Source organism: Anabrus simplex, chromosome 3 (genome assembly GCF_040414725.1).
Source record: "Anabrus simplex isolate iqAnaSimp1 chromosome 3, ASM4041472v1, whole genome shotgun sequence".
NCBI classification, from domain to species: Eukaryota; Metazoa; Arthropoda; class Insecta; order Orthoptera; family Tettigoniidae; genus Anabrus; species Anabrus simplex.
Window position 1 is genome coordinate 331841026 of NC_090267.1, and position 13115 is coordinate 331854140.

Consider the following 13115-nt stretch of genomic DNA (forward strand, 5'->3'; position numbering starts at 1 on the left):
TTGTTTTGCTCACTGCTGGCCCCATCCACATTGTCGCAACTGGACTGCAATGATTATCTCTTGCTGGCATTATTACCAGCTGCCTCACACTCATCTGTTTTTCTTTGTGTATATCCTTTATAACATACAACGTAACTTACATACACATCCACTAAACCAGAATATGCAAAATGTTTTTTGAGCACAATTTTCTGGGTACTTTAGCTTAACAAACAATGTATTTTTAGACAGTTCAAGGGTGCATAAAAATACATTTATAAGTAGTTAATTAATAAAATTAACTTTTACTGTTATACTCTAGGCTAATGGGGTGGGGATTTACAGTATTTTGGAATCAGAAGCTTAGCATTTTGAAGCATTAATACTGTGGCATTAATGCTTACACAGAGAGAATAAAAATAAAGAAGATGAATAATGGTCTGTTTCACATTCATATTGGATTTTAGTATAAATTTTGCATTTTATTGCATATTTTAGACACATTAAAAAGTAGTATTTTGGGATGCAAAAAATGAAAATACAGTTATCTAATCCTTTATAAATATTTTGCATAATATTGCTGTTTCAAAGAATCACCACCCCTAATTATAATCCATGTTTATTCATATTTTAAGTAGCCTGTACATAAACACTAAAGGTCAAATATCTTCCTTTGTAGGGCTTTGGCTAGTCTATTGATACTTGAATACCTAAATGCAAAAGACCCATGTCAGTAGATTCACTATCTTGTTGAAAGAAGACACCTTTTCTGAATAAAATTACAACATTCTGGATCTTTTAAGATCCATAACAGTCGAAAGGATGTTAAGAACATATTTCTTTTAGTAAGGTAAGTCTCAAGATTTTTACCAAATTTGATGTATTTCTCTTATGAACAAATGAAGACAGCTAATCACATTCTTCTCAAATAAATAGGTGGGTTTTTCATTAATTAAATTGAAAAAAATATGGTTCCAAAATGATTGACTCCAATGACATTCTTCCTGCTGCTACATCCTCTTCAAATATGTACAACAGCAATGGGATAAGGATGGTGGAAGTAGCTTTTGGGTGAAACTGGAAGCTCCTACTCTGGTCATGCATGTTGGCAGCAGATGTGTGATGATCATCTCTCCCAGACCCTGTGACTATTCAGCAATTTGGTCCTGCATCTGTGATTGGGTAGACCTATTTACTGCTGCTCACTCCAAATGGTGAAGGTCCTAAAAAATGTGGGCTAAACATTGGTACTCAAGTACTTAATGGTGAGAGAACCGCACTGTCATCTGGTAAGGTTGTTGGGGTCTTCATTTGGGCCCCACGGATAGGACCGGTCGTGTCATCATCGGGAGGGTGGCTTTCTTCTCACTAGGGGTGTCCTGACACGGCCGGAGAGTAGCAGTAGATTGTTAACTTATCCTTCCTGGATTGTCATTAATATTATTTCTTGCTTTTATTTTATTATCTTTTATTTTTCATTTTATTTTGTTTCTTAATATTAAGTGGAGATGATGGAAGTGGCATGTAGGGACTGAGGATGACTGCTGTGGTGACCTTCCCTTGGGAGTGTCACGTTTCCGGGGTATCCAATAGACCTCATGGCATGCCCAAGGAATCTCGTATTTCTCTTCTTTTCTTTTGTTGTTAGTTGTTCATGCATGGAAAGGGGCTTTGTGAACATGTATCGGGGCTAATCGCCTGTTATGTTCAATAAATACTAATACTCAAGTACTTACCTTGTTGAGTTACTACCTCCAACATGTGTAGTTGAAAAATTACAAATTATCATACAATTGTAATTGAACCTTGGAGCACTCACTGATGTAAGACATAGCGGCAGACCTGAAAGAGGGAAAACACTCATCCCCTTTGAACTTGCAAGATTAAAGGATGTTGATGCTGCTTTGAGTGAAACCAGACTGTTTGGTGAAGGAAAACTTGTGGAGTTTGACTCATGTGAAGTGATTTGTTAAGCAGGAAGACTGTGTGTCAGAGAGGAGTACCAACTGACAATGATTTGTAACAAGGGATTCTTAACCCTCAAATGGTGCTGTGCAGTCTTTCTCAATACCAGTGAAACTGTATACCCCTAACCCCTTCCTCAGCTTGTCATTCTATCATTAGTCATTCTCATACCTTTCCACCAGTTCAGCCAATACATAAGCAAGGAGATTGCATTATATCGCAAATTTCAGGTGGTGGTATTAGTGACCTCATGACTCTACAAGTGTTTCATTTTGCTTTATGTCAAAGTTTTGCGACAAGGTACACATTGGCCAAACACGCCGATCCATTGATAGTCGTATCAAGGAACACCAAAGAAATATCCATCTCATCATGGCAGGCAAGTCAGACATCTTCCTTGTGGGCAGGTGAGATTTTCTGCTGAAGACATGGAGCAGGTTTCTATAAAGTGTTAAGATTTTCTCCTTTACCTCCTTGTTCTGTTTACCTGGCAAAAGCCCAAAAGCTATTATTATTATACCGGGTGAATTGACCATGCGGTTAGGGGCACGCAGCTGTGAGCTTGCATCCGGGAGATAGTGGGTTCGAACCCCACAATTGGCAGCCCTGAAGATGGTTTCCTGTGGTTTCCCATTTTAACATCAGACAAATGAGGGTTGTACCTTAATTGAGGCCACGGCTGCTTCCTTCCCACTCCTAGACCTTTCCTGTCCCATCGTCGCCATAAGGCCTATCTGTCGGTGTGACATAAAGCTAATTCTATTATTATTATTTTTTTGCTATTTGCTTTACATCGTACCAACACAGATAGGTCTTATGGCAACAATGGGATAGGAAAGGCATAGGAGTGGGAAGGAAGCGGTCATGGCCTTAATTAAGGTACAGCCCCAGCATTTTCCTGGTGTGAAAATGGGAAACCATGGAAAAAAATTCAGGGCTACCGACAGTGGGGTTCGAACCCACTATCTCCCGGATGCAAGCTCACAGTTGCGCGACCCTAACCGAACGGCCAACTCGCCCAATATTATTATTATTATTATTATTATTATTATTATTATTATTATTATTATTATTATTATTATTATTATCTTCCCACAACATTTGTAGGCTGTCACTAGGACAAAGTATACGGTACCTTAACCAATAAGTATTTCACTTTTTTTCTCACTTTTTCCTTTTCACACGATTGAAAACAGGGTAGCTTCTTGGTGGTTGTTAAGGTCTATAGGTGTAGTTTCTGAAAATGGCTATCGACCCTTTTATTGAGGCTGTCACAATTGAGTGGAGAAGGTCAGTAATTAGTCCAACATTTTTCATGTCTATAAAATGAAATACTTTCCACGTCAGGACGAAGAATCTGTCAAGATAAAGGAGTGTTGATGCCTGTGGTGAAGTTGGGAAAATATGAAACAAGCTTGTCGGGGAGCTGAGAAGAAATATATGTAACAGAACTGGGATGGATAAGAGGAGACCTTATGTATTTGAAAATGGGAGTATATGTGACTCTCTCCAGGAAACCATAACTTAAGTCAAAAAATTGCATTTTTTGTTTATTTTATAATTTGATAGTAGATAAATTTGCAAACATTTTTGTGAAAACCAGAAGTCTCTAGCTTAAAAACTGATCACTTTATATAACTTTGAACTTGGCAAGACAAAATATATTGAATTTCGAGAAAATCGATTGGAACATTGGGTAGAGTATTCCGATAATACACAGTTCAAAAAAATTAGGGAACATGTTTCATAATGTCTGGTATGTGAACGTTAATTTGGTAGATAGGATTCCAATGATCATACAGCATACCTTGAGAACTTAGCTACTCAGGGTATGTCAAGTCGAAATTATACTCCATCTGTAGGCATAGCCATGCATTAAATTGTCAGGTGACCCCTCAAAACAAAGTGAATAGCGGTGCATCTGTGTGTAGTGAGGTACACAGGCTACTGTGGTCATTTGAGCACGTTGTACGTAAACCAGCACATCCCATGGGATATCTTAACGAGGTTCAAGTCGCAAGGGGCATCACTTTGATACAGGAAGGATGGACTTTTTGTCGTGTTGCTGTGGATCTCAATGTCTCTCCGTCAGTTATTCAACGCTTGTGGAATCACTGCAGTGAGACAGGTCAGTTCACAAGGAGGGTTGGACAAGGTCGTGGATGCATGACAATCCCACAGGATGACTGATATCTGACCATCTGTGTGTTCCGGCGTCGTTCGGCAACTGCCAGAGAACTGCAACAAAACCTCAGGAAGGTCACTGGAGTCACGGTGTCTGACCAGACAGTAAGAAACAGGTTAAGAGAAGTGTCCTTACAACCCAGACGTCCTTTTCAAGTGCCTCGTTTAACGCAGCAACATCGCACAGCTCGCCTTCTGTTTGCCCATACCCACGTTAACTGGCACCTTCGCCAATGGAAACCTGTGTTGTTCATAGACGAGTCCAGATTTCCCCTGACACAGCGTGATGGACGTCAACATGTATGGTGACACCGTGGTGAGTAGTACATGCCAAATGTTGTCCAGGAAAGTGACCGATTCAGACAAGGTTCTGTGATGGTATGGGGTGGCATCAATATTAATCTTGTCGTCATCCGTGGTAATCTTATCGCTGCGGGGTACATCAACCAGATACTGCTACAGCACGTGTTGGTTGCTGCATACCATGTTGGTCCTGAATTCATACTCATGCACGACAATGCCAGGGCTCATGCAGTGTGGACATTCAAGAGATGGAATGGCCAGCAGTGAGTCCCGACCTTAATCCCATCGAGCATGTGTGGGATAGGCTTGACAGAAGTGTTTGTGGGCGTCTTGTTTCACCACAGACTCTCCAAGACCTCGAACAGGCTCTCATTGAAGAATGGGATCTGATACCGCAACGTGAATTCCGGTGACTTTTACGGAGCATGCCACATAGGTGCCAAGCTGTGATAAATGTTCGTGGAGGACGTACACCATACTGAAGCTCTCCAGCTGTGATAAAAATCCACCCTGGAGGACTGTTATCACTTTATTTTCGCCCCTGTTTAGACATATCCCTTTGTGTTCTGAAAATGAACGTGAATCCATCAATGTTCTTTTGTCTACTTCAACAGTAAATAATAAAGGTTTAGTTGGTAATATACCTGGGTGTGAGGTATTGATTTGTGGAGCATGGCATACATTCAAACACATGTTCCCCTAATTTTTTTGAATTTGTGTATAGTAAGGGTAGAGTACTCCAATAATGTACTAAGGATTTAAGAAAATCTGAATGTTTGAACGGATAAAGGAATATCAGCTTTGTTTATTAAAATAATTTTCATAAATATTTAGGAGTTTTGTTCTCCGGAAATCAAATATGTAAACCTTTTCAAAATTTGAAAAAAGGTGTAAAAGGAATGTTTTTGTCTTGCGGCACTCATATACGCAGTTCTGTCTTTAAATGTACAGATAAGATAAGGATATAATAATTATAATAATAGTAGGCCTAGTAATGTTAATAATAATAATAATGTTTATTTTTAAAATTGTTAAGAAATACACACAGTCGATATCCATTTATTAATGATTAATGATTTACTGTACATTACTAATCTATCTTGTATCCTGCAGTAACAAAACTGAATTGTTGCTCATTTTCCTTCCTTTTCACGAGACCAAATGTCCAGACACACAAAGAAAACGTACGACCCGCTGGCAGAAACGAAATAGTTATTTTTTCATGTAAACCTGGGCATATCTCTCCACATGATTAATGTGCGATGCACTTGTCAACATGAAGAAACATATCACAGCACTATGAACGGGCTCCTATGCAGGCAGTCCACCTCCACCTCACTTAAAATTACCTGTTATAAAATATGCAGCCTAGTAAATGTCTGTAATTGTAATTATACATTGTCTTGATGCACAAGCTGGTTTGTTCATATTTTGGTACAAGAAGACAATGTAGGAACTTCATTCTTAAGAAGCCATACCATCTGGGAGATAGTGGGTTCGAATCCCACTGTTGGCAGCCCTGAAGATGGTTTTCCGTGGTTTCCCATTTTCACACCAGGCAAATGCTGGGGCTGAACCTTAATTAAGGCCATGACCACTTCCTTCCAACTCCTAGGCCTTTCCTATCCCATCGTCACCATAAGACCTATCTGTGTTGATGTGATGTAAAGCCAATAGCAAAAAACAAAAACACCATACCTTAAGTAGCTAATGTTAAATTCCCATTGGGACTTAGAGTATAGTTTTATAAGTTTTATAAGACTGTCCAGTTTGTTTCCAAGATTATTTTGAAGACTTTTCCGTATAGTCACGTCCTGTCGTGCCTTCCATAACATAGTTCAAGGATCAGGCTAAAAGTTGCTGCTCAAATCTAAATATCGATTTTTCTCTCCTTTCCCGCCTCTTTCCATCATAGCACAAAACTTTGTCACGCGACTTAAGGTATGTTTTCCTGGAGAGAGTCACATATGAAGATGTGGAAAGAAGAAAAGAAGTTTCTTGACTTACAAACTTACAGAACGAAGTCTTGTACGTTCTAATTGGCTGAACATACTTCATTAAAATCCATACTCAGAATCAATGAGACTGAACATTTATTTTCTGAAATAAAATATCAATTGTTTTTACTTAAAATTCCCAAATGGCACCTGGGGTTTATTGAAAGACTAAGCACTTATTGTATCATGTATCATTTCTCACTTATTGCTCACACACATTTTTTGCTTGATTAGTGATGATTTCAACACACTGTGTTCCATGTTTATATTTTTCTTTTCTCAGGCTTCAAATAATGGGAAAGGAATAAGTTTCTGGAGCTATGAAAATGAATTCTAACCAAGAAGCCATACAAATTCTAAATGACTGAATATAATTCAACCGAAATTGGTATAAAGAATATAGAGAACTTAAAGATCCATGTTCTCGAATGAGCATTGTTCTTTCTCAAATATCATTTAAAAATCCCTAAATACAGTACACCGGAAGTTTATAGAAATAAAAATATAACATTTCTCAGATATTAATGGTACACACTTTTTTTTTTTTTTTTTCACTGTTATAGTTATACTGTAGCAGTAACCCCTGGGAAAACTGCTGTTGAGGAGCTGCACACCTGATCTGTTTTATTCTATGAGTAGGGAGGAGGGAAATTTTAATATGAAGAATTTCTGAACACTACTATTTTTTTTGTTCTTTCTTTCTTTCTTTCTTTCTTTCTTTCTTTCTTTCTTTCTTAATCCGTTTACCCTCCAGGGTTGGTTTTTTTCTCGGAATACACCCACCTCTACCGCCTGAAGGGCAGTGTCCTGGAGCATGAGACTTTGGGTCAGGGATACAACTGGGAAGGAGGACCAGTACTTCACCCAGGCGACCTCACCAGCTATGCTGAACAAGGGCCTTGTAGGGGGATGGGAAGGATAAGGCTAGGAAAACAACAAATAGGGAATCTGCCACCTGGGCGACTGCCCTAAATGCAGATCAGTATTGATTGATTGATTGATTGACTGGATGGGGCAGACAAGAGAGAGAGAAGGAAGCATCCGTGGCCTTTTGTTAGGCACCATCCCAGCATTTGCCTGGAGAAGTGGAAAAGCATGGAAAACCACTTCGAGGATGGCTGAGGATGGAATAGAACCCCCCTCTACTCATTTGACCTTCGAGGCTCAGAGGACCCCGATCCAGCCCTCGTACCACGTCTCATATTGTGTGGTAAAGCTGGAAATCAAACCCAAGCCTCCGGGGGTGGCACACTATCCACTACACCACAGAGGCAGACATTTTTTATTGTTACGTACGGTAACTAATTTCTCTCTACAACTGTCTATTAACTCTGTATTACTAATATGGCAACTGACTTTGTATTTACAGTATTTTAAATTGGTGTCGCCTTTGCATTGGTTAAATAATTCACAATAGGATACATTTACAAATCAGAAGTTGTTTGTAATGTACATGGATGGTCAATTTAGTGTAAACCCAAAAAAGAAAACCTGACAAAAAGTGGAAAGAAACTGTCAAACTCCGTCTACAGTGTTTCTAAATGTTTTTGCAAGATATCAGTTTACGAATGAGTTGGCCATGCAGTTATGGTCATGTAGCTGTGAGCTTGCATCTCCCTTGGTAAGTTATTCCAATCCCTAACTCCTCTTCCTATAAAGGAATATTTTCTCCAATTTGTCCTCTTGAATTCTAACTTTCTCTTCATATTGTGATCTATCCTAATTTTAAAGACACCACTCAAACTTATTCGTCTACTAATGTCAGTCCACGCCATCTCTCCATTGACAGCTCAGAACATACGACTTACAATCCCATTTATGTGATTACCCCAATGAAGGTCTTTCCTTATATTAACACCTAGGTACTTACAGTGATACCACTTAGTCGAGCAGCTCATCTTCTTTCTCCGAAGTCTTCTCAGCCCAAACCGAGCAACATTTTTGTAACGCTACTCTTTTGTCGGAAATCACTCAGAACAAATTGAGCTTCTTTTTGTTGGATTTTTTCCAGTCCTTGAATCAAGTAATCCTGACGAGGGTCCCATACACTGGAACCATACTCTATTTGGGGTCTTACCAGAGACTTATATACTTACATCCTTTCTACAACCCCTAAACACCCTCTTAACCAGAGGGCTTCAGAAAGCAGATAAAGGACAATTGTCACTTTCCTATTTTAAAGAATAAGTTTGAACCCTTTGCAAGTGGTACTCATGAATCTGTAGATAACAGCTCTGAAGTAAATTTGTTGCATGTTCGAAATGAAGTAACAAGAAACTTGTAAAACTAAGTTGCAAAATCTTGCAGAAATCTGTGAAGATAAGACCTTTTGCTGATAGTCAGGGGAGGAATATTGCTACAGAACTAATTAGAAACAGTAAGCACAATGTTTCTGCTGTGATTAAGCCTGGTGCAAATTTTAATGACATAACCTCAGAAAGTCAAAAATTCTGTAAACATTTGCTGTTTATCTAGCAGGGACTAACAACGTGGGAAGAAATAATTCAAGAGGAATGATCTCTTCCCTCAGATCAAGACTACAGGAGTTGCATCACACCAATGTTCTGCTATTTCTGGCTCCGCATAGACACGATCTTCCGACATGGTCTTGCGTTAACAAGAAGGTAAACAAGGTTAATGAAGAACTTTTGAAAATATGTAGGCACTTTAAGAATGTAAAATATGTAGATATAAGTAACTAGGAAGAAGATTTTATACTTGGCATGGTCTGCACCTAAATAGGTTAGGAAAAAGGTATGTTGTAAATAGTATAATAGAGTTTGCTATGGCAATTTAAGATGTAGAGTGTAAAACTTCTCCCATTCCTCTAAAAAACTAGAGAAAATGACCAATGTAGGTCAGTCTGTTGTGTTAGAGTCAAGGAATGATATTAATGCTTAAGGCAGTCTAGACAGGTTAGGTACTTTTAAAACTGTATTGGAGAATAGTGTTAATGTGCAAGGTAGACAGACTAGGTTAGGTTCTCATCAGTTTAGTAAAATCAATGAACCTGTAGAAACAAAACTAGAAATAATCATGATCAACATAGTTACTTTTTCACATTACCTTGCAGTCAATTAGAAATAAACTGGATGAATTAGATGTAATACTCAATAAAAGGCCTACTGATATTTTGTGTGTAAATGAGCACTGGCTGACTAGAGATGAGACCAATCTATATATACCTCATGATTTTGAATTAGGAAGTATTTTACTAGAGACTTCCCACTAACGCATGGTGGAGCTGCAATATATGTTAAGAAATCACTTAAATTTGAAGTAATAGATATTTCTTCCTTTTGCATTAATAACGTATGTGAATCATTCATTAGCTATTGGACTGTGTGAATATGATTTTTATTGTAGTAACTGTGTATTGTGCCCCTAACCAACGTAAAAGTATTTATATCACAATTAGAGAAGTTGATTTCTTATTTAACTTGTAAGTATGATCAAAAGATTGCTATAGCTGGTGACTTCAATGTAAATATCTGAGGTATCACAAAATACTCAAAACTTCCTTAATATGTTGTTGTATTGTATTGTATTTTATTTCGTCCAACTGATCATACAGTGATATGGGACTCGTCAATGATCATATTTACAATAACAAAAGATAAAACAGTAATATACATGCCATGATAAATAAAGAGAAATATACAATGTGGTAAAGAGGCACAGATTTAAAATAAAAAAATAAAAAAGTGATACATAAGTTAATTTTCAAGAGCTAAGTATTCTTCAATAGAATAAAAACAAACTTGAATAATTCTTTCTTAAATTTTGAACATGGTTTTATCTGCTTAATGTAGTCTGGTAATTTATTAAATAAATGTACTCCTGCATACGGTAACTCAAACTTGATTCATATAGCTTAGTTTTGTGTGGTTATATGTGCAGACTGTGTCTATTTCTAGTGGGTATTATACCTATGTACATCAGAGTTTATGGTGTAGCTGTTTACATTCTCCTTCATATATACAAGTGTATGGAAGATATAAAGGCTAGGCAATGGTAGAATAAAATAAAGTTTAAAGTATTTCTTGCAGCTTGTCCTCCTGCCGACACTGGCCATTCCTCTAATTATTTTCTTTTGTAACTTAAAGATGACTTCGCTATATCGTGAATTCCCCCAGTAAATGATTCCATAGGTTAGTATGGGATGGACATATGCAAAATACATAATTTGGCAAGCCTTTAAATTAAAACTATTTTTTAAAGATATTATCATGAAATAAATTCTACTAAGCTTTTTCCCTACAAACTCGGTATGTTTTTCCCAGGTTAATGATTCATCCATCCACAAGCCAAGAAAATTTGTTGATGATGAGTACTCAATTATGGTTTCTCCAAATGATATTGGACTAATTTCCATATTTAAATTAATCTTATGGTGAAATCTAATCACAGAAGTTTTCTGTTTACTTAAAATTAATTTATTATCTTCAAGCCAGCTCAGGATATTACTCACTATATTGCCTGCCTTCAATTCTAACCCTTCAGAACTTCCATCAGCTACAAAAACAGTTATATCATATGGAAACAAAGTTAATTGCACTCCTTGAATATCATCAACAATTTGGACGATATCATTAATAAATACTAAAAATAATAATGCTTCTAAAACTGACCCCTGTGGAACACCATGATCTATGTTTCTGGCACAGGAATACACATTCTTAATTACATTTTTGCTCAAATCAGTACCGGTATATGATATTTCAACAATCCGTCTTCTATCCCCTAAAAATGATTTGAATCAGTCATAGGCCATTCCCCGAACTCCATACATGTATAACTTTTCTAAAAGCAAGCTGTGGTCAATTATATCAAAAGCTTTTGTTAAGTCCAAGAAAATACCTAAACATGCACCCTTCCCATCTAGTGTGTCATATATCCGTTCAATAAAGTTAATGAATGCTGTGGTAGTTGATCTATTTTTACGTAAGCCATTCTAGCAACCAGCTAATATATTATGCTTCTCTAAGAATGATAACAGTCTATCATACATAATTCTTTCCAGTATTTTGGAGAATACAGAGGGGACAGACAGGCCTATAGTTACCAGCATCTTCTTCACTACCCTTTTTATGTATCGGAACAACTTTGGTTACCTTGAATTTGTCTGGAAATTTACCAGAGGTTAGTGACAAATTTATCAAATAACAGAGAGGCTTGATTATGTATTGGTAACAGCATTTAATAAGGTAGTTTGAATAACCATCTAAACCAGAAGACTTCTTTTTACCCATCTGTTTTATTATCTTACCTATCTCTTGCTCAGTCACAGGAATAAGAAACATGGATGATACATTCCTGTGAACTGTATTCAAGTTTGTTCTTGTCACTGATGTTTGAAAATTTTCCGTTAACCTCAAAACTGCTTCTAGAAAATAGTTACTAAATATTTCTGCAACTTCTTCTGGATCACTGACTTCTTTCCCTGCATTTGTAAGAGTAATATTATTTTTTAATGGAACTAGAGTACCTTTCTCCCTTTTTATAATGTTCCACATACATTTAGACCTGTTTTTAGAATTTTTTAGCTCATTCTCATTATGCAATCTTTTGGCAGCCTTCAAAACTTCTTGATATATGATCGCATGACTTATATTGTACACATGGTGAACCCACACGAAATAATGCATGCCTAGATAATGTTGTAACCAATGTACACAAATTATTTTACAAATGTTTGTTTCTAGGACAATGAGTCATCGAAAGAATTAAAATGCATCAGACATGTCATATCAATTAAAGGGGTTAGTGAATTCCAAGACAAATTAATAATAACAGACTGGACTAGCCTTTATGCCATGAGTGATGTCAACTTTGCATTTTCTTATTTCATTAACATGATAATTATATATTTTACTTTAGCTTTCCCAGAAAAAGTTGTAACTATTACGGCCAACAGATCTGAACCAAGAAATAGAGTTAAAAAGTGGTTTATGCCTGATTTGGGTAAAATGCATAGCATTATGTTAGCTTATTATAATAAGTATAGCCTGCACTAAATAATAATTTAGAAGATAAAGAAATATTCAAAAACTACAGGAAATTATATAAAAAACATATACATGAGGCTAAACTTGCAGCAAATGACAGGTATATCCAAAGTGCGAACAATAAATGCAAAGCTGCATGGTCTATCATAAGAAGTGCTACTCAAACTTTAAATAACAAAGATGTGATTCCTCTAGAACCTGATCACTGTAATAGGTATTTTATCAATGCACATGTGATCAGGATAATAGTGTTACATCAGATGGGGATGCAAGTAAACATAATTTCTTAGACTGGTTGCATAACTTTGATTTTCTCTCAAATGTATTGAATAATGATTTTAGGTGGGTGGAAGTAAATCTGCAAACAGTCAGAAGTATTGTTACAAATTTGAATTCATCTAGTACCGTACCCAAGACATTTATGGTCTCTCCAACAATAAAATCAAAGCAGTTATTGACATTATATTAATGCCATTGATATTTTTAATAAATTTAATGCTTAGACAAGGTGTTTTTCCTGATGTCTAAAGTGATACCTATCTTTAAAAAGGGGGATAGAATGTGCCCATCAAATTACCACCCTATAACAATAGTACCCATTCTGAGCAAAATATTGAATCTTGTATATTTATACAACTTGAAGAGTACATTTTCAAAAATAATTTGCTTTACAACAAAC